Source organism: Callorhinus ursinus, unplaced genomic scaffold (assembly GCF_003265705.2).
Source record: "Callorhinus ursinus isolate GAN/ISIS: 27379988/994484 unplaced genomic scaffold, GSC_fseal_2.0 scaffold13, whole genome shotgun sequence".
In the NCBI taxonomy this organism is placed as follows: domain Eukaryota; kingdom Metazoa; phylum Chordata; class Mammalia; order Carnivora; family Otariidae; genus Callorhinus; species Callorhinus ursinus.
This window is the reverse complement of record NW_027397075.1, coordinates 32,200,505-32,228,392: the sequence shown is the minus strand read 5'-3', so window position 1 is coordinate 32,228,392 and position 27,888 is coordinate 32,200,505. Positions and strand designations below refer to the sequence as shown.

The following is a 27,888-nucleotide window of genomic DNA, read 5'->3' as shown; positions in this document are numbered from 1 at the left end:
GATGACTGAGCCAGTAAAACTCAAGTTTTAATGAAGTGCACTTGAATGGCATGAGCTTTTAATGAATTTAGAGAATGTGTTAGTGGGATCTATTTAGCATGGCTTCTGATTTAAGTTGGCGTTATAACAGTGGGCAAGGTTAAATTATGCCTTACCATGCAATTATGGCTATTTTAAATTGTTGTACTGCTGAGCAAATGACATATTTATTCATTTGATCATGTTAGGAATTCTAGGCTACTTTATTTTTTTTTTAAGTAATTGATTTATTATTTATTTATTTATTTATTTTAAAGATTTATTTATTTGACAGAGAGAGACACAGTGAGAAAGGGAACACAAGCAGGGGGAGTGGGAGAAGGAGAAGCAGGCTTCCCGCCGAGCAGGGAGCCCGATGCGGGGCTTGATCCCAGGACCCTGGGATCATGACCTGAGCCGAAGGCAGACACTTAACGACTGAGCCACCCAGGCGCCCCTCTAGGCTACTTTAAATGGAGGAAATGCAAGTTAGAATTAATTAATTATTTTGCCTTAGCTTTGGTGCTAAAACTTCAACAATTCTTTTTTTTTTTTTTTTTTTTTAAGTAGGCTCAACACAGGGCTTGAACTCAAGACCCTGAGATCAAGACCTGAGGTGGGGGATGCCTGGGTGGCTCAGTTGGTTGGGCATCTGCCTTCTGCTCTGGTCATGATCCCAGGGTCCTGGGAATCGAGTCCCACCTTGGACTCCTTGCTCAGCAAGGAACCTGCTTCTACCTTTGCCTGCCACTCCCCCTGCTCGTGCTCATGCTTTTTCTGTCAAATAAATAAATGAAATCTTTAAAAGAAAAAAAAAGACCTGAGCTGAGACCAACCAGTTCAACCTACTCAACCCAGGCACCCCCAAACTTTAACAACTCTAATGGGTTTTTCCATGCTCCCACCAAATTGGATGTTTGCCATTTTCCTTCCCCTCTAACATCAGTAAACTATGTCTTTTGATTTGACTGCCAGTAGGTCTTTTGGCTACAGTTTATAAAACAAAGCAGAGGCTTTAAATCAGGTAATGACAATTATCAATCCTGTTGCTTACTCGCCATGACTGTAAGTCAGTTATTTCTCTAGCCTCAGTTTCCACACTTTTTTTTTAAATGATTTATTTATTTATTTGAGAGAGAGAGAAAGAGTGCATGAGCAGGAGAGGGGCAGTGGGAAGAGGGGTGGTGTGAGAAGGAAAGAATCCTAAGTAGACTCCCTGCTGAGCATGGAGGCTGAGGCAGGCCTCGATCGCAAAACCCTGAGATCATCACCAAAGCCAAAACCAAGAGTAGGAGGCCTAACCGACTGAGCTACCCAGGCTCCCCTGTTTCCACACTTTTAAAGGAGGGATACTAATCTTACCATATGGTACTGTTGATAAATAAAAGGTCAGTGTGTGGGGTAAATGCCTAGTAAAGTGTCTGGCACTTGGATTAATAAATGGCAGGTAGTACTGTTATTTAGAGTTTAGAGATTCTGTTGTTTGATTTTGTGACACACTTTTCTCATCCTTTGATGAGAAAGTTTTGCCTTATGACATGTATAGCTTTGCCTTATGACATGTATATGTACATTTATTTTATAAACTTAATTAAAATGAAGTAAAATTTGGCTTTCAGGATTCCATGAGGCTATCTCTCTCTCTCTCTCTTTTTTTTCCATGGGGATCTTTGAGATGACTGTGTTGTTGCTGTTGTACTGGACTTCCTGCAAAGTATGTACTTCATGGCCCTGATATTTAAGAAGAGCCAAGGTAATCATTGTTAGAATTGAGTGATGGGTACATGGGGCCTTTATTATATCATTCTACCTACTTTTGAATATATTTGAAAATTTCTATACTAAAAATCTAGAATAAAGGTGAGCTTTCAATAAAGGAAAAGGTATAAAATCAGTACCCCTGAGCAAAGCATTTGTTGGTATACATCCTCCATTGCTTGGTGAGTCAACTTAGAAAAGAAAGAGTCCATTTTCTTGTGAGTATTTTCCACTATAGATTCTATTTTTGTTTTTGTTCTTATTTTAAAGAGTAGCCTAGAGGCGCCTGGGTGGCTCAATCGTTAGGCGTGTGCCTTCAGCTCAGGTCATGATCCCAGAGTCCTGGGATTGAGCCCCACTTCGGGCTCCCTGCTCAGCCAGGAGCCTGCTTCTCCCTCTCCCACTCCCCCTGCTTGTGATCCCTTTCTAGCTGTCTCTCTCTCTGTGTCAAGTAAATAAATAAAAAATCTTAAAAAAAAAAAAAGAGTAGCCTACATGACAATAATGAACATTTAACCTCTCTTTAGCTCACACACCTGAAGGAGAGACATTCCAGGGAAATCTAGGTAGGAAGCAAAGTGTTGATGCGTCAGCCCATGGCATACTTTCTCTGCGTTGATACTAAATCAAAGTTTCAGTTAATGACAAGAACTGCTTTGTTGCTGAAGCACTTGTCTTGGGAGTGACAATAAGATTGAGGGTGTAGCTATTAATAGACTATACTTCCTTCTTTTTTCTGGTAGTGCTTGTTGCAAAAGTCCAAGCGTTGCTTGTAGAAACCTGGATAAGTCATTATTTGGATCATTATTCTCTTAGTGAAACTCCATTGGTAGTTTTAGTTAAATAAAAAATGGTGCTGCCTGCCCTGCTCTAACCTATTTATTTGACTGGGCTGTTTATACATTAAGTTGTGCCGAGCCTACAAAGGCTTCCCTACAAAGGCTGTGTTTTGCTGGTTCTTCAGGTGATTCATCTACTATACACACATAAAAATTATAGTTCAGAAGGTTGTTGTAAACATTAATTAATGTTTGTTGTGCCCCTTATGATCCTCAGATGAAAGGCATGAAGGAAATGTAGTGTGCCTACATAAAGTAATAACATCAGTACACATTGTAAAGAATGTTGGGATCTTTCTGAATGAAAGGTAGAGTATGAACTTCAAGTTATTTTTATTAGTGTTTGCAGAAGAATCAAACAGTATTTGGAGGAAACTCAAGAGAATTTTAGGTGAACACATAACTGACAAAAGAAGGTAGTAGCCAATAATTCTGTTGCAGACTAAGGAAATAAAGTGTTTTGCTTTTGCATACCTACATATCAAAAAGGAAAAAAGAAAGAAACAAAAAAAAAAAAAAGAAGAAGAAGAAAGATAAAAAGCCCATGCTTAATGTTCAAAGAAGGCAGCCTGAAAACAATAATGAAGATCCTTGATTCTTGAAATTCTTTTCCCACTGAGATAAACATTTATAAACTGGGCAAAAAGTTTATCAGAAATATTTGATCTTATGTTACTCCTCATAATCTCACATGTGGTTGGGGGAAGAGAGTTCAAAGAAAGTGAAGGGAATGTGGGGAGAAAAACTGGTTAAACATAAGTATCAGTGGACACAGGAGAAACCTGAGAGTTATTTTGAACCCATCCTTCAATTGCGTTCCTTCTGAAAGTGAAGGCCTAATAATACCTGCTTCTAAGCGTCAGTTCCTCCTGTCCATTCCCACCTGCCTCACAATGGATCCCTCAGCATCTCAGATGTGGATTACCACAGTAGTCACCTGGCTGGCCTCCCCGAACGCTCACCCTGTAGATCAAATTCATCACACCCAAACCCTGTCACTGCCTTTGAAGCCCTGAGGTCATCAGCCACCACCCTCCCCCATCCCCCACATAGCCTGTAGTAACTCTCTATTATGTGACATTGTTCTCCTTGGAAGTTACCCCTCCTTCATAAACTTTATACCATGGAGCTGTCTACCCCTCCCCTCTACCAGTCTACATTTAACCCATTCTTAAATTTTCTGATCAATTTTAAAGTCTAACCTGACTATGCCAGCTCTCAGTCATCTTTTTCTTTTTTTGACCTTTTCGGGATCTGGGCACCTAGATGTTTGTATCACAGACTTTCCTGTTTGTTACTCTTAGCTACACAAGTGAGGGCAAGGACTGTCCTTGATACACATTTAGCATGACAGAGTGAAGCACTTACCAGGAGCACAATAAAAGTTTGTCTCATGGCTGATCTTGACTGTGGTCTACTGTCATCTTGCCTTTAAAGCAGATGATGGGGTCCTCTGAAGAGCTCTGGTTTTGGAGTCAGACTGAAGGAGAATTCTACCTCTACCACTTACATCCTACCTAGATTGCATGAATGTGGGCGAGATCTTTATTTTCTGACGTCCCCAAAGCTACCAAGACAAATACTGAATACACCATCCTACCCCTGACCAGTGAAGAAGGCATCAGGTCTGGGAATAAGAGCCGTCGTGTTGTATCCTCTGGCATGGGAGAAAAAATCTTTCATCAGCTTTGTCCCAAGCCTAAAGAAATATTATCTCCCCCCACGACTTTGGACTTCTCTTGCTACAATTCTACACTTACTAATAAACTTTCTGGTTTTCCAGTTTCCCTAATACCAGGAAAAGTGAGTCCCAGACAGAAGGTGAGAGTTTCCAGCCACTGGAAAGGAATGTATCACTTGACGTTATGGCTGTTACATTATGGTCCTATGAGTTTGGTCAGTGTGAATCGTCTTTAAGACACTCATCATCTCTGGGTAATTGAGAAAATCCAATTTATAAAAACTGCTGAGGCACAGTCATGGGGCAATGCTGATCCTGCCAAGTATTCTGACAAAGAGGGCCTACCAGAGCAGCCAGCTCCTAAGCCATATTTCCACTTAGGCCCCTGGACTGTTATATGCTTCTGCTTGTGAAACTATCTGTCCTGATTTTCGCTCCACCGAAGGATCAAGAAAGTAGATTTTAGAGCCAGACAGCTTCCATTTGAATCATGACTCTATTTTTTTTGAAGATTTTATTTATTTATTTAATTGAGAGAGAGAGAGAGAGAGAGCACAAGCAGGGAGTGGGGAGGAGCAGAGGGAGAAGGAGAAGTAGACTCCCTGCCGAGCAGGGAGCCCGACGCGGGGCTCGATCCCAGGACCCCAAGATCATGACCTGAGCCAAAGGCAGACACTTAACCGACTGAACCAACCAGGTGCCCCCTATGAGGACTAATTTAAAGAATTTGTTGAGGGATGCCTGGGTGGCTCAGTCAGTTAAGCGTCTGCCTTTGGCTCAGGTCATGATCCCGGGATCCTGGGATCAAGTCCCACATCTGGCTCCCTGCTCAGTGGGGAGTTTGCTTCTCCCTCTGCCTCTGCCACTCCCGCTGCTTGTACTGGCTCTCTCTTTCTCTGACAAATAAATAAATAAAATCTTTAAAAAAAAAACATTAAAAGTCTTACTGTGAATTGAAAAAAAAAGAATTTGTTGAAATTTTGTGAATATTTGCTACTTTTCCATTTTTTTGGTTGGTTTCTTTTGGCCACAATTTTGTTTCCACATAGCAATTAACATTAATTCCTTAAAAACAAAAAGGACCTCTAGATTTTCTTTCCTGAGGTCATTAAGGATGGTTAGAGGAAGCTGAAGAGATAGTTTATAAGAAAGTTTCGTGAAGAAGAACAGACATGGGTGGTAGCAACTATGAAGAAGAAAGGAATACAGGATAAATCCCATAAACTTGAGGGAAGAAAGGAGCCCAGAGGTGTTACTGGATCTCCAGAAATGCTCCATGATCCCCTTACGAACCAGAGCTTCTAACTTAACTAGAGGTCTCCTCGATGCTTCCTCTCAGCTCTGCAAAGAGATAGCCTTCAATCCTTCAGTAGATAGAGTTATTTATAATACAAGTAAGCTCTTTGTTAATACCCAAGAATGTGCAAAACATGCTTTTTTGTGGACATTCTCCTAGGAGATTGAGATACATTGTATCCAGTATATTCTTTGGATGATTTAAAACACTGATGGAATTTTTAGAAAATCTACTCCAACCTTCAACATTTCTGAGCTTCAACATCTTAGAAAAAAGCTCAAAACCAAAGTGATCTTTTGGTTTGATTCCAAAATCTCCACTAAGTGTATTTGAAAATATGTTTTCTCGTATCCAAATATACTGGGCTGTTTTTTCCCTCCTCTTCTTTGGCAGCACAACCTGAGAGTCCAGATTCTGGAGCCAACTATCAGGATTCAATTCCCAGATCTACCACTTTTTTGATGAATGATCTCAGGGCAAGCAACTTAATTTTTCTCTTTCCTCCACTTGCTCATTTGAAAAGTGGTGGTAATAATAATAATAATAATGATACCTGTTTATAGGTCTGTTGTGAGAGTTAAATGTCAGTACTTTTAGGACAATGCCCAACACATAGTAAGCACTCAGTCAGTATTAGTTGCCAGTGTTACTTTTATTGTTGTCATTTATGGAAGTATCTAAAAATGAGTTTTAAAACTGCTTAAAGGCAAAGTGTGGTGAGCATATGATTTTAAAAGGCACTATAGCATAGATTTATCTGCTTAGTCTGCTTCTTCTGGTTCCACGTGGTCTTGGTGGAGTTATTAATCAAGGCCCCCATTTTCCCAACCACAGGCGTGGACACATGCCATGGATTGGGCCAATCCCTTCCTCTCCTGGACTTCCCTGAATTTTGTGCTGAGGATGGGGTTGAGAGGCAGTCTCTTCTTTTGCATTATGTACTATAATGTAGCCCTGGGACTACCAGCCACATCCTCCCTCTTTGCTACAGAGGAGAATGATTTGATCAGACAATGAGTGGCAGGTAGTCCCAAGAGACGCAGAGAACAAGTTTCTCCCTGCCTAAACAATCTAACACAGTTACATGAGCCAATACAGTCACCCTTTTAGTAAAACTATTTTGAATGGGGTTTCTGTCATTCACGCACACACACACACACACACACACACACGCACACATGAACACACATGTCCTGGATTTTCCAGCATAATTCCAACTCCAAACATTCTGATTTATTATTTCTACAATTAATGCTGCAAATAATAACAGCTATCATGTATATCACTTTGTAAGTGCCAGGCGCTGTTCTAAGCATTTTACATGTTATAACTCAGTTAAAGCTCCCAGCTACACTGCCAAGTAGGTATTATCATTATCCTTACTTTATAGATGAAGAAAGAGAGAAACAAAGAGATTAATTAATTTGCACAAGACCATGTAGATACAAGGTGGAGATAGGATTCAGATCAAGATGGTCTGAATCCAGAGTCCACTTTTTCTGTGCCTAACCGTGCGCCAAATGGTCACCAGTCATATACAGGTCATAGGAACTAAATTCTCCATAGTGTACACTAAGAAGGACATAGGAAGTGGTCCACATAATACATGTGTATTAGTTTGAAAATGGGGAAGAGGGAAGAGCAAATAGGCGAATTATATTCCTGTTTCTCCTAAACAGAAAGCATACCAGAAAATTATAGTCATCAAAGATTCTCCAGTTTAGGTTAGTTCCTTAGATATTCTTCTCCCAAATTCCATTCATTCCGCATGCCATTGTATGTTCTCTAACCCTCTTCCAACTTTAGAGAAATCTGACACAATTTTTGTTCATCTCTGGGATTCCTGAAACATTTGATACCTCTACAGTTTTACCTCCCTTCTACTCTGGATCCCACTGAATTCTGGCTTAATTGCTACCCCCTCCTCTCTCGGAAACAGCCCTGGATCAGGTTGCCAAGAACTTCCTACTTGCCAAGTCCATTGAGCCTGTATTAGTATATTACAGTATCTGTATATGACTTAACAGATACTTCTGGGTTTTTTGACTGTTCATCTATCCTTCCTTGAAGCTATCTCCCTTGGGGTTTGGGCCACCATCTCTCCTCATTCTCTTTTTGCATTCTGTCTATCCTGTTTAATCTCTTTGTAGCACTTTTTCCCTTTACCATTAAATATTGATATTCCAGGGGGCACCTGGCTGGCTCAGTTGCTAAAGCATGCAACTCTTAATCTCAGGGTCGTGAGTTTGAACCCCACATTGGGCATGGAGCTTACTTAAAAAGAATTTTAAAAAAATTTTTAACTGATATTCCAGTTCAACTTTCTAAACTCCAGTCAATTGTTACTTTTTCCAGAAAGTCTTCCCTGTCACTTACTCCCAGAGAGTACATCAAACCTTCATCTGGTCAGATCTCTGCTTTGCCTGTGCTTGTTACCCTTGTGTTGTATCGTTATTTATCACTACTTGTATCTCTTTCCCTTTGGGCTGAAAAGTCCCACAAGGAATTTTTTTTTTTTCATCTCTGTATCCCCAGCACTTAGCAAGTTTTCACCACAGAGTAGGTTCCCAATAAATGTTTCTGAAAAAATAAATGGGCTTGTCTGGTTTTCAATTGCAGAATATTTGCCTATAATGACTCAACTTGACCTTTCTTCTGTAAAATAGGAGGGGCATTATCATAAAGATGCCTAGAGACGTAAATTATCCACATAAGTCGAAGGACACTTGGATACCCAGTAGGGAAGATCTGATATTCAGTATGTCTGAACATCTATTTTCCTGCTCAATAAATCATTGATGGTGTGTGTGTATACTTGTGTGTTCATAGGGAATTAGGGAAGAGTAGGTCAGTGGTACCTGACACAGAAATCAAAATGCCTGGTTCCTAGTCCTGGTTCCATCACTTATCACTTAGCCCAGTGATTGTGGGCGAGTTATTTAGCTAATCTGAAGTTTGAATTTTTTTTAAGAGGGGGGGCGAGGGGAGAGGAAGAGAAAGAATCTTAAGCAGGCAATGCCAAGCATGGGGCTTGATCTACAACCCTGAGATCATGACCTGAGCCAAAATCACAAGTTAAATGCTTAACCAATTGAGCCACCCAGGTGCCCCAGCTTGAATTTTTTTTTTTTAATGATAATAAAAACCTCTACACTGCCTAGCTCAGAGTTGCAATGTAGATAAGATGGAAAAGATATAGACATACTTTAAAAACTGTTTTAGATGGTTAAATTGGTTGTAAAAAAAAAAAACATGAACGCACTCAGATTATGTCTGGGAGCAAATGGTTTATTGGAAAGATACCTAGGGAAACTTTTTAAAAAGAGAATAGAAGCAGAAATCTCAGCCACAAATTTCAGCCAGCCAGGAAAGCAGGAAGTGACACAGTGACTGGGTCACACAGGAATAATGGGAACCTGACTATAGCTGAACTGGACAGAAACTGTAATGTGGCTTCTAAACTGGAAGTTTCTTCAGAGGCCAGAGCAGATAAACCATCCTCCCCTCAATCCCAACCACGAGAGCTTGCTAACTTTTCCTGAGTGCCCTTCAACTGACATGATGTCTTTTCTCTCTGCCTTTGTTTCTCTCAGAGTGCCTTTCTGCCTTTGTTCCTACTACCAAATAACTAACCCCCTGAATCTCTAGATCAAACACCAGCCAGATTGTTGCTAAGGACCTGATGGCAAAGCTCTTGCTCAAGTTTCCCTCATAGGAAGCTTGCCAGCCAACTGTGGGCTGTTCTCGAGTTAGAGCCACTCCTGGTCCAGTCGGTGGTGGCCATGGTGATAAAGCCCAAGAGGAACAAACACACTTATTTCTATACCCAAGACTCTTGCTTTAGATTAACCACAGTAGGATGCCACTAGGCTAAAGGGTCAAATGGAAGAAGGAATATTAAAGAAGCCCAGGGACTAGGGCTACCTGGCCAAAGTTTGCAAAGCTGCAGCTGGCAGAAGGAAAGTATCATGGCTGGATGCCCAGGATGTCACCCCCAGCAGGTGGAAGGGGGTTTGATGAGAAACAAGCGGGCTTCTTTTTCCTGCTGCTCTCCAAACTCCTCCTATTAGCCACACACACCCGGAAGTCCACTGACACAAGAAGGTTAGTCCTCCCTGTGACACAGATCAGGGAAGGCAAGAAATGCATCTGAAGGCAAACAGGCTCTGGACCAGCTCTGTATGTAATTAACGGAGTCAAATCTTCAGTTTACTGGGGCATGGCCAAGAGGGTCAGCACTGTTGTAATGCAGGCTGAGTACGTTGGGATGAGCAGAACTGGTTTTTGAATCTTAGCTCGGCTATTTATTCTGTTTTATTTGGGGCAAGTTACTTAACCTTTACAAAACTCAGTGCCTTGTTTTGTGAGATGGTGATGATAATACTAATCTTCTAGAATTGTAAAGATTCAACATAATGAACAGAAAACCTTCAACACAATGTCTAGACATGGGGAATGCTTTATTGTTTTCAGTGATGATGGTGGTGGTGATGGTGGTGGGGGTGGTGGGGATGGTGGTTGTCTACCCCCTCCCCCTGCTGGTCTATGTTTCATTTTTGCATCTCCAACAGCCTGTCTTAGCAGGTTTTTCCAAGCTATTTAAAAATATAGACATCACTGGGCCTCTGAGTAACCTTATCAATATCAAGGTTACCTGAGGTTAAAAAGTCTGAATTGATAAAATGCCATGAAAGTTTCTGCATCTCGTCAAAACAATTATGAGGTGCTTTGTGCGTACAATATGCCTCATTTTATTCTGTGTTTTGTGTGTGTGTGTTTGTTCCTTTTTCTTTTTTTTTTTTTAGAGAGAGAGCACACGAGCCTGGGTGGGGGCGTACATGAGATGGGGAAGGACAGAGGGAGAAGGAGAGAGAGAATCTCAAGCAGACTCCCCACTGAGTGCGGAGCCTAATGCAGGGCTTGATCTCACGACACTGGGATCATGACCTGAGCTGAAATCAAGAGTCAGATGCCTAACCAACTGAGCCACCCAGGAGCCCCTATTGTGCTTTGTTTAAATGTACTTCACAGATACTGTGCTTTTTACAAATTGAAGGTTTGTGGTAACCCCTACTTTGAGCAAGTCTACTGGTCGGCATTTTTCCCAATAGCGTTTGTTCACCTCATGTCTCTGTGTCGTGTTCTGGTAATTCTTGCAATATTTCAAACTTTTTCATTATTATTATATTTGTCATGGTGATATGTGATTGGTGAGCTCTGATGTTACTATTATAGATGTTTGGGGGTGCCATGAGCTGCACCCATATGAGACAGCCAACTTAATTGATAAATATTGTGTGTGTTCGGAGTGCTGCCCCAGCCAGCCATTCCCCTGTCTCTCTCCACATCCTCAGGCCTCCCTATTCCCTGAGACATAACACTATGGGAATTAGTCCAATCAATAACCCTACAATGGCAAGTGTTCAAGTGAAAAAAAGAGTCCCATGTCTCTCACTTTAAGTCAAAAGCTAGAAATGATTAAGTGTAGTGAGGCAGACATGTTGAAAGCCCAGATATGGGGCGCCTGGGTGGCTCAGTCATTAAGCGTCTGCCTTCAGCTCAGGTCATGATCCTAGGGTCCTGGGATCGAGCCCTGCATTGGGCTCCCTGCTCCGCGGGAAGCCTGCTTCTCCCTTTCCCACTCCCCCTGCTCGTGTTCCCTCTCTCGCTGTGTCTCTCTCTGTCAAATAAATAAAATCTTAAAAAAAAAACAAAAAAAGCCCAGATAAACTAAAGCTAGGCCTTGTGAGCCAAACAGTTGGCCAAGCTGTGAATGCAAAGGAAAAGTTCTTGAAGGAAATGAGAAGTGTTACTCTAGTGAACACAAAAAAATGATAAGAAAGCAAAACAACCTATTGCTGATATGGAGAGTTTTAGCAGCCTGGATAGAAGATCAAGCTAGCCACAACATTCCCTTAAACCAAAGCCTAATCCAGAGAAAAGCCCTAACTCTCCTCAGTTCTATGAAGGCTGAGGGAGGTGAGAATGCTGAAAAAGAAAAATTTGAAGCTAGCAGAGGTTCATGAGGGTTAAAGAAAGAAGCCACCTCCATATGTGCAACAATGAAGCAGCAAGTGCTGATGTAGAAGCTGAGCAAGTTCTCCAGATCATTGCTGAAGGTGGCTACACTCAACAAGAGAATGATCCTAAGGAAATATATTTACATCCTTATATTCTAAGAAAATGCCATGTAGGAGAAGTCAACGCCTGGCTTCAAACTTCAAAGAGGAAGCTGACTCTTGTCAGGGGTTCAAGCAACTGGTGACTTAAGTAGGAGCCAATGCTCATTGGCTGAAAATCCTTAAGAATTATGTGAAATCTACTCAGCCTGTGCTTTAGAAATGGGACAACCAAGACTGGATGTCAGCGCATCTGTTTACAGCATTGTTTACTGACTATTTTAAGCCCATCGTTGAGACCTACTGCTCAAGAAAACAGATTTCTTTCAAAATATTACTGCTCATTTGAAGAGCTCATTGAGCTTTGATGGAGATTAATGTTGTTTTCATGCCTGCTAACATAACACCCATCTTGTAGCCCATGGGTCAAGGAGTAATCCCAACTTTCAAGTCCTCTTACTTAGGAAATACATTTCATAAGGCTATAGCTGCCATGGATAAGGATTCCTCTGATGGATCTGGGCAAAGAAAATTGAAAACCTTCTGGAAAGGATTCACCATTTGAGATGCCATTAAGAACATTTGTGATTCATGGAAAGAGTTCAAAATATCAAAATGAACAGGAGTTTGGAAGAAGTTGATTCCAATCCTACTGGTGACTTTGAGGAGTCCAAGACTTCAGAGGTGGAATTAACCGCAGATGTGGTGGAAATAGCAAGAGAACTGGAATGACAAGGGGAGCCTAAAGATGGGACTGAATTGATGGAATCTCATGATAAAAGTTGATGGTATTGACAACTGCTACACCTCAGCCAGGGGCTGCCCTCTCACCCTGACAACTTGGCCAAGGCCACTTTTGACACCATTTCCAAGACCCACAGCTGTCTCACCCCTGACCTCTGGAAAGGGACTGTGTTCACCAAGTCCCCCCATCAGGGATTCACTGACTGTCTTGTAAAGACCCACACCAGACTCCTGCTGTGGCCACCACATAGTTTTATACAAGAAAAATAAAGTGACTCAAAGGCTGTAAAAAAGACAGACAGACAGACAAAAATAAAGAAAGAAAGAGTATAAAGGATAAATAAAGGACTGGTATCTTTGGAATTACAAATATATGAGCAGACCAAGAAAGCATTCTTCAGGGAATGTGATTTTGAACAGGCGATTTACCCATTGTAAAAGAAAAGAAGTTAGCGGATAGTCTAATAGGAAGAGTTTTGGTGGTTTAACCAAATTTTGGAAAAGTACTCACACTAAGTTCTTTGTCATTATCTGGAGTTTCAAATTCAAAATACTGTAGGATTTTTTTTTGCTTTTTTTTTTTTAAGGTAAACTCTATGCCCAATGTGGGGCTTGAACTCATGAGTCAAGAGTCACAAACTACACTGACCGAGCCAGCCAGGTGTCCCTGTTATTTATTTACTTTTTTTAAGTTAAATCTCCTTTTCTGGGGCACCTGGGTGGCTCAGTTGGTTAAGTGACTGCCTTCAGCTCAGGTCATGATCCTGGAGTCCTGGGATCGAGTCCTGTGTCGGGCTCCCTGCTCAGTGGGGAGTCTGCTTCTCCCTCTGACCCTCCTCCCTCTCATGCTCTCTATCTCTCATTCTCTCTCTCTCAGATAAATAAATAAAATCTTTAAAAAAATAAATCTCCTTTTCTTTCTTTCTTTTCTTTTTTTTTTTTTTTGCAGAGAGAGAGCACAAGCAAGGGAGGAGCAGAAGAGGGAGAAGGAGAAGCAGGCTCCCTACTGAGCAGAGAGCCCGATGTGGGACTCCATCCCAGGATCTTGGGATCATGACCTGAGCTGAAGGCAGATACTTAACAGACTGAGCCACTCAGGTGCCCCTTAAATCTCCTTTTTATTAATAAATTCCCTAAGAAGAGAAGACAGTATTTTGGGCTCTCTATTCTGATGTTGCTATGACTTTTAAAAAGATTTCAATTCATCAAATTTTTTAAGTCTGCTATATATAATGTACAGAAAAGGATAAATGAAAATGTGCAATTAAAGAATAATGAAAAAATGATATGTGCATACTCACTACCTAGGCCAAAAACCAGAATAATTTCTATCAAAAACCCCCTTATTACTCGCAAAATGAACACTGTCCTAAATTTTGAGTTAATTATTTCTGTTTTCTTTATATTCTTGATCACTTTTGTATATATCCTTAAATAGCATATTATACATTTTTGAATGTTTTAGAACTTTATTTTCCAAATCAGTATAGCTTTTATTGCATATTTAAAATATCACAAGTCTGAAAAATCATCCGGCATCTTGCTGTTTCTGTAGATGGACAACTCAGATCTTATTCATCAGCCTGCTGAACTGTTCCTTTTTCAGAAACATAGGTACCATCCAAAAACTTTCTGATATCCTTGTTTTCAACAGTTGTGGCTTGCTGACTCAAAGCAGCTGAGTTCGATACAAGTTCAATGTCATTTCCTTCAAGAATTAACTCATCTTTTTGGGCTTGAGATACAGAACAAGCAACACCTGGCCTCATCCGAACCCTGCAGATGTATTTCTCACCCAAGAAATTTCGGATTTCAACAAGAGAACCATTCTCCTGAATAACAACGTTGATGGGGAAGTGAGCATACACAGACCTCATCTTGTAACAGAAGCCCAGTGTAACGCCCTTGATCATGTTTTGTACATGACTACAGATAGTGCAAACAGTAGCCAGCTCTTTTCTATTTCCCCACCATTTGTCAACTCGGAGCCTCTTCTTTTTCTTTCCAAGAAGACTGAGTTCTACATTGATGTGATTGAAGTCCCTTCTCAGTGTTCTTCTGGGTCCCTTCACAATAACTGTGCTTCCCTTCAGAGTGATGTCGACATTTTCTGGAATGTCGACAGTCTGATTGCTGAGAATGGTCATTCTCGCAGGAGATGCGGCAAAGAGAGCTGAATGTTTTAGAACTTTAAGTAGAATCATAATGATTACATTTTTCTATGACTTGCCCCTCCCACTCAATATTGTTGGTGAAATTCAAACATACTGTGTATAGCTGTAGTTCATTGTCAAAATTTATATTCATAAGTGAAATGGCTTATAATGTTCTTTTATTGTATTGTCTTTCTTGTGTTTTGAAATCAAGATATAGCTTTCTTCTAAAAAGAGGTGGGAATCTTTTGTTCTTTCTCTGATTTATGAATAAACTTCTATAAAACCAGAATGAATTGCTTCTCAAATGGCTGGTAAACTCACCCATAAAATCATTTTGATGTTTTTGTTTTTTTGTAAGAGGAGGTCTTTTTTTTTTTTAAGATTTTATTTATTTATTTGACAGAGAGAGACACAGCGAGAGAGGGAACACAAGCAGGGGGAGTGAGAGAGGGAGAAGCAGGCTTCCTGCAGAGCAGGGTGCCCGATGTGGGGCTCGATCCCAGGACCCTGGGATCATGACCTGAGCCGAAGGCAGACGCTTAACAACTGAGCCACCCAGGCGCCCTGTAAGAGGAGGTCTTAACTACCATTTTAATTTCTTTAAATTTATACTTTATTCAAGTTCTCCATTTCTTCTCATGTCAATTTAAAAATTTCATATATTTTTAGAAATTTTTGCATTTAGTCTAGATTTTCAAATGTATTACATATAGCTCCTGTTTTAATTCTTCTCTGCCTTATAAGTTCTCTCATGTGTTCAAGATTCTAAAAATATTTTGACCATAGATGTGAAGGCTATCTGGCTGCAACATCTGTCACCCCATTGATCACCAAAGTTGATTTGGCTGATCTGGCTGGCTGGGTGGGTGTCCCCTTTCCCACTTACCACTGCACGTGCATCCCTCCAAAGCTGCATGCTCAATGGAAGAGGACCACCTACCCAACAGAGGAGGACCATTCTTGAGTCAAGGGTATATGAGTAACTGTACTCCCCTGCTAGAACCTCCAAACAAGCTCCCTAGGTCCATTGATAGGAGAACTTAAGGAGGTCAAGCTTCCAAGATTCCAATTAAAAACAACTTTTTTTGACCAGCTTTTCTGGTTTTTCTCAAAAGAGGATTAATTTTCTGTTCCCTATCCATTGGTATCAGAAAAGATGTTTCATTCTTTTTAACTGCCCACTTTTGATTCATGCTTTAAAGATTTATTTATTCTTAGAAACATTACACTTACTTATTGATTTTCTGTGTTGAATAATTTCAACATCTGAAAGTTCTATGGGTCTGATTCTGCCATGAGGGCTCATGATGTTCATCATTTTGGATGATTATTGCTGACTGACACTGTGGTTGCTGTTGATGACATTTTTGTTTTACTATGAATTATGCTATTCCTTTGAATTTTCAGCAGAAATTATTTTTTTAAAAGATTTTATCTATTTATTTATTTATTTTGGAGAGAGAGAGAGCATGAGTGGGAGTGGGGAGGGACAGAAGGAGAGGGAAAGAGTCTCAAGCAGGGCTCCATCTCAGGACCCTGAGATCATGACCTGAGCCGAAATCAAGAGTCCAACGCTTAACCGACTGACTCACCCAGGAACCCCTTCGTAGAAACTCTTGAGGCCTGGGAGGCAAGAGGTTCCTTCAGAAAGGATTTACCTTTGCTTCTGTCAGGTGATTGGGGCATCCAAACCAAGAGCAAATCAAAGTATTGACTTGAGATATTTTTGGTCTATCCAAGAAGTGTGAATTCAAACTATAAACTTGCAAAAGGGTTTGCTTGTGGTAATGAATTCTCAGGGAAAGTTTTCTTCTCTCCATTCAGCACCAAAGTTTAAAACAGGTAGCTTTAAAAAAACAACAAAACAAAACAAAACAAAACAAAACAAAACAAAACAAAAAAACAGTAGCTTTTTGCATTTCCAAGGAGGGGAGAGGTATTCATTTATCATTTGTCCTAATACTGAGAGTGCAACACTTTGGGTCTTGGCTTTATGAAGGGAAACTCTCATCTTGAATCTTGCTTTGTCTTTTGTGCCCCTGGTCCTTCTGGGCTATAAAAACTGAGTTAACCAGAAAATGCAAGTTCAGCCTACTTTGGTTTCCAATGCTTACCTGCTTTCTTCTGTAGCCATCTTCTTTGCTAGGCTCCTTCTGAATCTCGTCACTTTCTCCAGCCAGATTGGATTTCTGTTAGTTCCTGAAACAAACCACCATTCTTCCTGCCTCGGAGCATTTGCATATGCTGTTTTTTCTGCCTGAAACATTTTGCTCTCTCTTTGCCTCGCTCATTTCTACTCATCCTGTAGCTTTCAGCTTAAATGTCATTTTCTTGAGGAAGCCTCTGTTCGTTTTAGACTCAGTCAGTTCTCACTGTTAAATATGCCACGTACTTTGGCCTTCACACTTGTGGTTGTTTAATTATTTATAAGTATTCTATCTTCCCTGCTAAGCCATAAGTTCTGGAGGAATAGACTCTTGGCATAGTCACTGCTGTATTATCACAGAACCGTGACTGGCACATGACCAGTAATCAGATATTTATTGTGATTGTTTGCCATAAAGTGGGTGCAAATTAATTTCATTCTGTGACTTTCACATCATTAGTTGAGAACATCGGGGGCTCAATTAGATGTTGCAGAAACAAGGTTGTAAATCTCTGCAGAAAAGAGTCACAAATGAACCCTTCAACTGAGGTAGTTGAAATATTTTTGCAAAAATGGAAAAAAGAATCCTTTTTCCATGTAATTTTAGCAAAGAGGGCTTTGATGGCCCCAAATGAAATGCTTGATTCGGAAGATTCTTGTTGGCAGAAGGAATTCAAGAAAAAAATTAAAAGCCCTTTGCATGCATAGAAATGTTTAGTCGAGAGAGATTTATATGGAGTCTTTCCCCTTTGGAAATGTGTGCAATATTAGTTTTTAATAGCAAAGTGAGTAAAAAAATCAAGTCAAAATCTTGAGAGGAGTGCTTATTATTTGGGTATAATCAATGAACTGAATAACAGAAGGGAATGTGTAATTTAGGACACCTTCACTTAAGTTTACCTGAAATGGGTACAGATGTACTCTTAAGTTTTGAAACTCTAAAGACTAGAGTCATAAAAATCAGGGCCAAGCCCCCCCCCCAAAAAACAAAACAAAACAAAACAACAACCTAAACATGGATAATTTCCATTAAACTGAGTAAAGGGAAACTATATGAGAAATGGGGAAATGGATTATTTCTGCAATCTTTTGATTTCTGTACCTTTCCTTTATATGTTAAACCATCTCAGCGGCCAACGTAAGCAGACAAGAAATTTTCTGGAGGAGCAGTGAGTGAATCACAGTTTTGATGGAAGGAAGGGAGTTGAGTGAAGCTAGAGAGCCAGAACCACAGCTAAAGTCAGTCCTGAAATGGCCTGGTTAGGGTACCACTGCCATTGCCAGTAAATGCTGGATACCACCCCAGAGACTGCTGCCATTGCGTCACCAGACTCTGGGTATCACAGGTGCGAGGGGGATGAATTCTGCTTAGTCTGTGTGACTCGGTCCTGATTCAAAGTCCCAAGTAGGAGCATCCAGTCTACCAAGCTTGGGTCACTTTCCCTCACCCTAGGATGGCTGTGGGGATGGCGGGTGGGGGGCATGTGGAAGGGCAGAAGGCAAGTATCTGGACCTTCTGGCCCCTCGAGTGGGAGAAGAGATCCTGCCACTCACAAAAATTCCCAAACAGTGTATGGAGGGCGGAGTAAGATGTTGGGCAGCCATAAAATTATAAGTAACTCATTAGGTATGTCCATCTTTCAGAAATACTAGGAGATGTAGGAGAATCTTGCTCTATCCAACAACTATTATTCCATCATTTCTACAAATGTAGGCAGTAGGTCACTAAATTACCAATCTCTTATTTTAAACACACTCATAAACACATGCACACACCAACACACAAATTGATCCACTGATTTTTCTTCTAATTTACCATTCCTATTGAGAAAGGGAAACATTTTTCTTTGTTCCAGGTTAAATAAAGGAAATAGTCACATGTTTCACTAAACTGCAGCCGTAACATAGCCCTTTACCTCAGAGGATAATTCTGATGATAATGTGTGTGTTTTTTTAAAGATTTTTATTTACTTATTTGAGAGAGAGAAGGAGAGAACAAGTGAGAGAGCACAAGCAGGGGGAGTGAGTGGCAGCAGGAGAGGGAGAACCGGCTCCTGGCTGAGCAGGGAGCCCATGTGGGGCTGGATCCCAGGACCCTGGGATCATGACCTGAGCCGAAGGCAGACGCTTAACAGACTGAGCCACCCAGGCGCCCCTGATAATGTGTTTGATGAAGAAGCTCCAATGAGAGAGGGCAAATTTGGCCATGTAGAGAGCCATGAAGTCTTACTTAAAAGACCCTTCTTGGGTGCCTAGGTGGCTCAGATGGTTAAGCGTCTGCCTTGGGCTCAGGTCATGATCCCAGCATCCTGGGATCGAGTCCCGCATCGGGCTCCCTGCTCCTTGGGAGCCTGCTTCTCCCTCTGCTTCTCTCTCTCTCCCCCTCTGTCTCTCATGAATAAATAAATAAAATCTTTAAAAAAAAAAATAAAAGACCCTTCTTTTTTTTCTCTCCGAAGTAATCTCTCTGCCCAACTTGGGGCTCAAACTCATGACCCCAAGAGCAAGAGTCACATGCTCTACTGACTGAGCCAGTCAGGGGTCCTAAAGGACTCCTCTTGAAAGATGCTCTCTGATTGCCTCCTGCTCAAAGAGGGGAGCTAGTCTGGGGTATTGCTCTCCTCTTTACATTGGTTACTGAATGCTCCTTTTATTTTATCTGATATTTGTAAATCGAAAGCATTGGGAAAATCTGCCCACCTCTGAACTCAGTTTCATGTTTAGTCTCGTATAGTCACCTGTTTATATGACAAGTAGTCATATGGGATTATTTATAAATAGTATGTCTGTGCTGTTGTTGTTTTAGAAACTAATTCCTTGGAAGGCAGGAGTTCTGTCTGTTTAGTTAATCGTGTGTAACACCAAACATTGGTCATTACATGCAAGGTTTTTAATGCTGCTGCTGAACATAAAATACTTTCCCTGACTTTGGCGAATAAAACCTCTCTTCATATAAGACAGGGTTGGAAAACAACAGTCTGGGGGCCAAGTCCAGCCCACCATCTCTTTTTCTCTGTTTTTGTACATAAAGTTTTATTGGAAGACAGGCATGCTCATTTATTTACATTTTGTCTGGGGCTGCTTTCCTGCTACAATGACAGAGCTGAGTGGCCTGCAAAGCCTAAAATATTTATTATCTGCCTATTTACCAAAAAAGCTTGCTGACCTGACCATTGATATACATCAGTTGTTTACCTCAGACAATAGGATAGGATCACCTGTAAAATTCAAAAAAATGAAAGCTCCCTGGCCCCACCATAATACTTCAAATCACAATCTCTAGGGTCAGAGCTGGAGATACAAAGTTTTTAAAATTCACCACAAAACTGAGAATCATCAGCCTGATGCAACACATACTACCTAGTATAATTTTAATAACTCTCCCTCATTGAGCGCCTAGTAGATGTTAGGCATTGTATTAGATGCTCTACATGTATTTTCTCATTTTAATACCGAAAAAACCATCTTAGTTACATTTTACAATCCTTAATTTATAGTGAAGGAAATCGAGGCTTCCTAAGCTTAGCTTATACAAGCTCACACAGCAATAAGTGGCACAGCAAGGGTTTGTACTAGGTCTTCCTACCCGTCCAAGATTGACAACAGGAGACAAATATCCAGGTGGAGAAAAACTGATACGTATCCCTGAGATTTGCTTTTCCTCTGGGGGAACTGTAGGTATTTCCCATTGCCTATGCTACACTGGCCTGCATGAGAATGACTGGCCTAAGTATGGAGGCAGAACTCTCCTGTTGATAGAAGGGGGCATAGCTGAGAAAACAATGGAACATTGAAACAAGATTTCATTCCAACATAGAGGATAATGGAAGGGAAACAAACCCAAGAAGTAGCACATCTTCAAGGAAGTATCCATCCTAGGGACATCTTCCTATCTGGTTCACGATCTGCCCCAAGTAGCAGAGCTCATATTTATGTGCATAAGCATGTATGTATGTATGTATTTTTAAAGATTTTATCTTATTTTTTAAAGATTGATTTATTTATTTGAGAGAGAGAGCAAGCTCAGGGAGGGGCAGAGGGAGAGAATCCACCGACTGAGCCAGCCAGGTGCCCCAAGCTCATCTTTAATCCCAAACTTCTTGGAACATCATAAAGAACTCTAAAGACTCCCCCCAAGTCCAGATCCTGGAAAGTAAGGCATGGAGCAAAATAAAGTTCCTCTTCATCTTGCTTAAAGCATACCTTTCAAGTTCTAGTTTGCAGAATGATTTACACATGAATGTCCAACTTTTTTTAACTGGCTAGTCATGACATGAGAAACCTAATATTGCCCAAGAGATACTGAACATACATTTGTGCTAGAGGATATCATTTGGTTACAAAATGTATTTGACCTCAAAATATCTATAATTGCTTATTTAGACAGAACTCTAAATGAGGGTCAAATCATCAGCTCTATAAATCCTTTCATATTAATCTTGAGTCTATTCAAGTTCTATCTGAATAGACTAGAATTCAAGTTCTATTTGTTTTCCGATAACTCTTAATTGTGGTATGACTCAGATAATTTTGGTAATCAGTTTTTTCATTTTAGTATCCTGTTTGTTGTTGCTAATTTATACCCAAAAAGCATTGATATTTTATGATACAAAGAGTAATTAGAAAAGCTTCAGGTTCAGGGCACCTAGGTGACTCAGTTGTTTAAGCGTCTGCCTTTGGCTCAGGTCGTGATCCTGGAGTCCTAGGATCAAGCCCTGCATTGGGCTTCCTGCTCAGCGGGGCATCTGCTTCTCTCTCTCTCTCTCTCTCTCTCTCTCTTTCTCTCTCTCTCTCTCGCGTGCGCTCACTCTCTCTCAAATACATAAAATCTTAACAAAAAAAAAAAACAAAGCTTCAGGTTTAACTGAATAAATTTGAAATTGTACCTTCATAAGGGTGCCCTTTATTAATAATTATGATATTCTTAAAGTGAATATTTATTATTGTTATAGGCTGAACCGTGCCCCTTACTCCCAAATTCCTATGTTACAGTCCTAACCCCTAGTGCCTTAGAATGTGACTGTATTTGGAGATAGGGCCCATAAAGAGGTAATTAAAGTAAAATGAGATCATATGGGTAAGCCCTACCTAACCCAATATGCCTGGTGTCCTTGTAAAAGGAGACTGGGATACAAATAGACACAGAATGAACACAAAGTAACAGAGGGACAAGATGGTTAGCTGCAAGCCAAGGAGAGAGTCCTTGAAAGAAACCAAACCTGGCAACACCTTGATTTTGGACTTCTGGCCTCCGGGATTATGAGAAAATTTCTGTTGTTTAAGCCACCAGTCTGTGGTTTTTATTACAGCAGTCCTAGGGAATTAGTATGATAATGAAGTAAGTTTTGCTAAGTGAAAAGTGGAGCTGCTTTCTCTTGACCCTGTTTAAACCAGTGCCTAGAATGGACCTCTTGCAGGAAAGTTGTCTGATGTCTCTTTCATAGAGGTGTTCTGTTTACTATCACCCTAGGATAAGTCTCAAAAGGTCACCTGAAGTTCAGAGATTCTCAATGTTGGGCTGAAGGCCTTCATGAAAGGTAGACCAGTTTGTTATCTAAAAATCATAGCCATGGGGCGCCTGGGTGGCTCAGTTGGTTAAGCAACTGCCTTCGGCTCAGGTCATGATCCTGGAGTCCCGGGATCGAGTCCCACATCGGGCTCCCTGCTGAGCAGGGAGTCTGCTTCTCCCTCTGACCCTCTTCCCTCTCGTGCTCTCTCTCTATCTCATTCTCTCTCTCAAATAAACAAATAAAATCTTAAAAAAAAAATAAAAATAAAAATCATAGCCATAACTCAGGAAACAAACTGGTGAGCTTCAGCGCACTTCGGGGCCCAACTACTCCATCCTGGAAAATCCTGAGGGGGGATAAATTGAAAGCACAGGCCCTGGCTGGGTTAGCCAACAATGTTGCCGAACAAACTCAGATAAAGTTGTCACAAGAGAAGCCAGTAACTCAAGAGATGAGAGTCTGGGAAAGAGGAAGAGAGAAATTTATTTGGGTGTGGGCAGCCTGGGGATGTGGCTTAAGTCTTGACAACTGACCTCTCCACCAGCAAAATGGACATCAGAGTTTGATAGAGAGAGGTTCAGGGCGGTGAGTGCAAGAAAGCAGGCAGAGAGCATGTGGTCACAGGTGTGGGCTGGTGCGTGTTCAGCCCATGATCATGGGCAAGGAAGGGGGTATGAGGGGATATGTGGGGCGTGGTCTTCTAGGCATTCCATTGCTATCAGGGCTTTTCTGGTTGGATGGGTGAGATGTTCTTGGTCATTGTAAAATGCCTTCATCAATGCCTCAAGAAAGTGTGATAAGAAATAAGCACAACAGGTTTTAGTTAGAGCATGAGTTAAGCTGTCTGGTCTGCTTCTGGTTTTAACTGTCTGGGTCTATCTATAGTTGAGCAATAGGGCTCACAGACAGGTTCAGAAGCAGTTTCAGGAGGGACTCAGAAACATCAGTTTATTTAACTCTTTTGGGATCAAGCCTACAGGAACCTACCTCCAGAAACCCCAGAACTGGCTTGGGCTACATCTGCCATGATTACTTTGGATTGTTACCCTAAATCTAAGGCAACCCCATGGGTCTAGTTTGCACATGCTGACTGCGTCCTGGTTTGGGACTGATCTCTAAAGGGGAAGGGTAGGTCAGAAACTACTGGTTTCCTCATATTTCCTTAGCATAATTGCTTGGACTATCTTCCTCTTTTCCATTTATTTTCTAGAGTTTATCTTAACGAACAGGGTTAATAGGATTGTCGAATGGGGGAGAGAGTAGGTTATGGAAAATCTATGTATGAGGGAGGGTTGGGGGGGGAGGATGAAGAGGACTCATTTGGACTCCCACCCTTACTTTACCTAAAGCAGTCCAGAAAATCCAGATGACTCAGCTCTAGTATTATTTGTGCATGCATTTGAGGATATCATTCCCTCTCCCTACATAAATCATTTACATTGGAGAGGTCTCAGGTTCCAGCTGTACTTTAACCAGGTTTTTTAGTTAATCTACACTCTATTCACTCACCCTTCTGCTTCCCATTCCTTTTTTTTTTTTTAAGATTTTATTTATTTATTAGAGAGCGAGCAAGAGAGAAACAGCATGAGAGGGGAGAAGGTCAGAGGGAGAAGCAGGCTCCCTGCTGAGCCGGGAGCCTGATGTGGGACTCGATCCCAGGACCCCGGGATCATGACCTGAGCCGAAGGCAGTCGCTTAACCAACTGAGCCACCCAGGCGCCCTCTGCTTCCCATTCCTTACCCTTCAGCTGCATCCTGCCCTGAACTGAGAGCTGTTATATTTCTATGGGTCTGGGTACACATCTAAACATCATACATAGTTATTTTGACCTGTCAAAAGGTAGTTTCTGTGACATTAGAATGATGATTCCTACTAATTCTTCCCTTTAACTTTCGTAGAACTTTATACTTACTATGTAATAATGACCCAGTTTATTTTATACTCTAGTTGTTTATACATATATTTTATTGTATTCTCTTACTAGATTGTTGAATTTCTTTAAGGCAGGGACACATGACTTATTCATCTTTGTAGGATGGAATAGCCCTTCTCACTCTCTAACCCCCTCCTCAATAATATGATATTTATCTATAAAGAAGGAGTTGGGTAGATATGTGATCTATCCAACCTTCCTTAGCCTGTTTCATATAAGTTGACTGGTATCTAAAAATCTTTTCTAGTTTAAAATAAACAAACAATGCCTTAGGGTGACAATTATACATTCCAGAGTATTATTTAAGCACGTGCTAGCTTAATCACACTGCATAACTTGAAAAACAAAGTTTAGTCTCAAAAAAAGCCAAAAATCAAAGGAAGAACAATAGAGTACAGGCATATCAGAAAATACATTGAAAAAATTCATAAGGCGTTATTTTAACTGATTTGTGATCTAAAAACTAGCATTAATTTTTTTAGAGTTCATGCTAAGAGCAAAAATGTATTTGATGACTTGTCATCCTCATTTGGCTGATGAAAAAACTAAAGACTATAATGACAGGGGCGCCTGGGTGGCTCAGTTGGTTAAGCGACTGCCTTCGGCTCAGGTCATGATCCTGGAGTCCCCGGATCGAGTCCCACATCGGGCTCCCTGCTCAGCGGGGAGTCTGCTTCTCCCTCTGACCCTCCCTCCTCTCATGCTCTCTCTCTATCTCATTCTCTCTCTCAAATAAATAAATAAATAAAATCTTTAAAAAAAAATAAAGACTATAATGACATAAACATAAAAAGGATTTTTAAAAATCATTTGAGTACTTACTATGTGCCATGAACTGTTTTAAGTCTTTTACATGAAATGACTCATTTAATTTTCATAGTATACCAATGACAGAGGCCCAGGCAGAGTCTAAATTTCTAGGTATTGTATATCAGAATTAAATAATAAAATACAAAATAAAACTAAATTGCTTAAGTTGTGTTAAAGTTACACAGTAGTGATCTCTAAGCACAAATGATTATAAAACATATAAGCTGTTTGTCTTTAGTAATACACTCTTAAAGTATTTTCTTAGCTCAAGAAAGTTCTTAAACACTATTTCACTGGATTAATGCAAATAGCTGGATTAAAACAAATTATATAATTTTAAGTGTTTGAAACTTTAAATAAATATATATATCAATTTCAACATATCTTTTTAAATCTTATTTTTATTACCTCTCAACACCCTGAAAAACGTTACTACATAACAGTAGCAAAAATTTTAACAGCAAAAGCAGGAAAAAAAGAGCTTAGTTCAGTAGCTAAAATTCTTACTGTGTTATTAATTTGGGAATAAAATCCAGAATCTCTATTTTTTTCTTGCCAAATAACCATATTATCTTTCTTCTAAATAGGCACAGTCTCAAGGAACAAATTATTCTCTGCAATTTATACATCTACCCTAAGTGGGGAGTTCAAAGCATATAAATGTTTCTCATAGATTAGCTTTTATTGTAAACACCGGAGTAATTTTCAAAGCTGCTTTTCTTCTTTTTCTGCCAAATGTTTCTGTTTAATTATATTATTAAAGTGAATTCTGGGAAGCCCCTTGGCTTTAAACCTGTATTTAACTGAAATATTGATAAAAATAAATTTAACTTAAGCATCATATTTTATAAGATAACCTTGAAAGGGATTTACCAACTGAGGTACAACTATTAATAGTTTAAAGAAATTATATTATCTAGGTTGCTTGTAATGGAAGTTGGGTTATTTGCTTCACCTAAACAGGGAAGTTGGCATGTTTGCCTAGCAACAGCCGCTAAAACCTTCTGTTGTGGAAAGTTCCCTAGGAGGGAGAAGAAGGGAGGAGGAGGAAAAACAGGAGGAACAGATTAATGTTTTTCCTAGCAGGGGAATGAGGTCCGGCTCATTGAGGAGGGAAAGGCTATCCAAGAGATAGATATCCTTTAGATTAGCATACACTAACCTAATCCCTCTGTGATAGCTAGAAGTTAGTTCTTTGTAGGATTGGGTTTACTACTGAGGAGGTTGAAGGGAAGGTTACAGATTTCGCCCACTTCAAAGGGAGTAAAATTCCAATCAATGGAAAGACATCAATAGGTCTTCCAAAAAGAAGCTGCGATCTGAGTAGCAGGAGGGTGTCCGCAACTAAAAAGACCGCCGCTTAGAGTTTAGGAAGGTGTGTGATCTGTTTTACAAATATTATAAAACACTGTTATAATGACTGAATTTATTGAGTTAAAGGCAGGAGCTTCTCCAAATATAGTACTGTTCTTGGTATTGGTGATGTCTGCAGTGAAGAAAGGACAGGAGAGCGAAATCTCTGCTCTCTTGGCCAAGACCTGAAGCAAAAAAGGGAATAATGCAGAGGAGTATTAACTGGGTGTTTATGGGAGGACCATCTCTATTCTAGACGATTTATCTTGAAATTTGAACTGTATGATACGAGGAGAATTCCGTTTCTTTTCCTTAAAGCACGGGTTTGGTGAAGCGCGACTGTCTAGAAGGGGTCTCCCACTACCCCAAATCAAAATGGCTTCTTTTCCGTAAGGGAGAAGAAACTTTCAGTCATTGCAAGGTTAGCTTTTAGACCCAGGAACTCTTCCGTGGGCCGAATCTTTCCGTCCCCCCTAGACAGCTATCATCGTTCACTTAGGCCTGGAGAGACGTTTTGGAGCAGTGAGTGTCCAGGCCCTTGGGCGGTTTCGCCGCGTCGGGAAGCTGAACTCTTTTTGGGAGTCGGTGAGAGTGGTGTCTAGGGCAAAGCTGGTGTGATCCAAAACGCGAATAACACAAGATAAGAACAAATTCTTTTGGGTCGGGGGGGGTGGGGGGATGTGAAAAGGAACCGGAGTAGAGGGACGAGAGCTGAGAAAGCCTAGGGGTAGAGGGAGTGCGGGGTTCGATGGAAACGTCAGAAATTTCCCAATGCCCATCGCCGTCTGGCCGCTCGCCGCTGGGCGCAAAGGCGCTGGTGGGGGAGGGCCGGCGGACTGCTGGACCAGTTCTGCAGCTGCGGGCGTGGGTGCGCCCCGGGGGTTGGCGGAGAGCGTCGCGGGCCTCCCTCCCCGGGCGTTGGCTGCGGGTGACTCAGAGCTTTCCTCCCGCGGCCGCCCCGCCCCGCCCCTCCGCGCGCCCCGCCCCCCGAAGGAGGGGCCTCGCCCTCGTCCCCGCCCCAGTCTCCGGGGCGGGCCGGAGCCCGAGGAAGAGGAAGGGGACGAAGACAACGAGCGACGGAGCGGAGGAGGAGGAGGAGGAAGAGGAGGCCGACCAACAAGATGGCCCCTGCTGCAGGAGCAGCCTCAGCAGCAGCAGGTGGGAGGCCGGAGGCGGCGCTGGCGGTGGCGGCGGCGGCCGTGGCCCGGCGTCCTGGGACAGAGTCAGAGTCGACGGTGGCGGCGGCGGCTGTGACGGCTGCCGCAGCAGTGGCGACGGCCGCGGGGACTCGGAGCTGAGAGGAGCTGCTGCTCGGACCAGCGCGGTGAGCGAGCGGCAGGCGGCGGCGGCGGCGGCGGTGGCGGCGGCGGCATCGGGAGTGCGGTGGCCGCCGCCCGGCCTCCGTCGGGAACAATAGGCAGCCGCGGCGGGGAAGGGGCCGTCCTTGCCCGCCCTCCGCCCCTCGGCTGTAGCGGCCGGCCCCCCACCCCACCCCCCGGCCTCAGCCCCGCCGGCGGCGGAGG

At 41.6% G+C, this 27,888-nt stretch overlaps 1 protein-coding gene and 1 pseudogene across 5 annotated transcripts in view; one reads left to right on the top strand and one right to left on the bottom strand.

The window, feature by feature from the left end:
* Nucleotides 1-13,693: 13,693 nt before the first annotated feature.
* LOC112828672 (large ribosomal subunit protein uL6 pseudogene) lies at nucleotides 13,694-14,603 on the bottom strand (annotated as a pseudogene).
* Nucleotides 14,604-27,552: 12,949 nt separating this feature from the next.
* Nucleotides 27,553-27,888, top strand: part of RC3H1 (ring finger and CCCH-type domains 1) — a 77,008-nt gene continuing 76,672 nt past the window's right edge. For all 5 annotated transcript variants that reach the window (XM_073900037.1, XM_025877466.2, XM_025877465.2 and 2 more), the window contains exon 1: nucleotides 27,553-27,689. The gene's annotated coding sequence lies outside the window, so the exon portion shown is untranslated. The remainder of the gene's footprint in view (nucleotides 27,690-27,888) is intronic.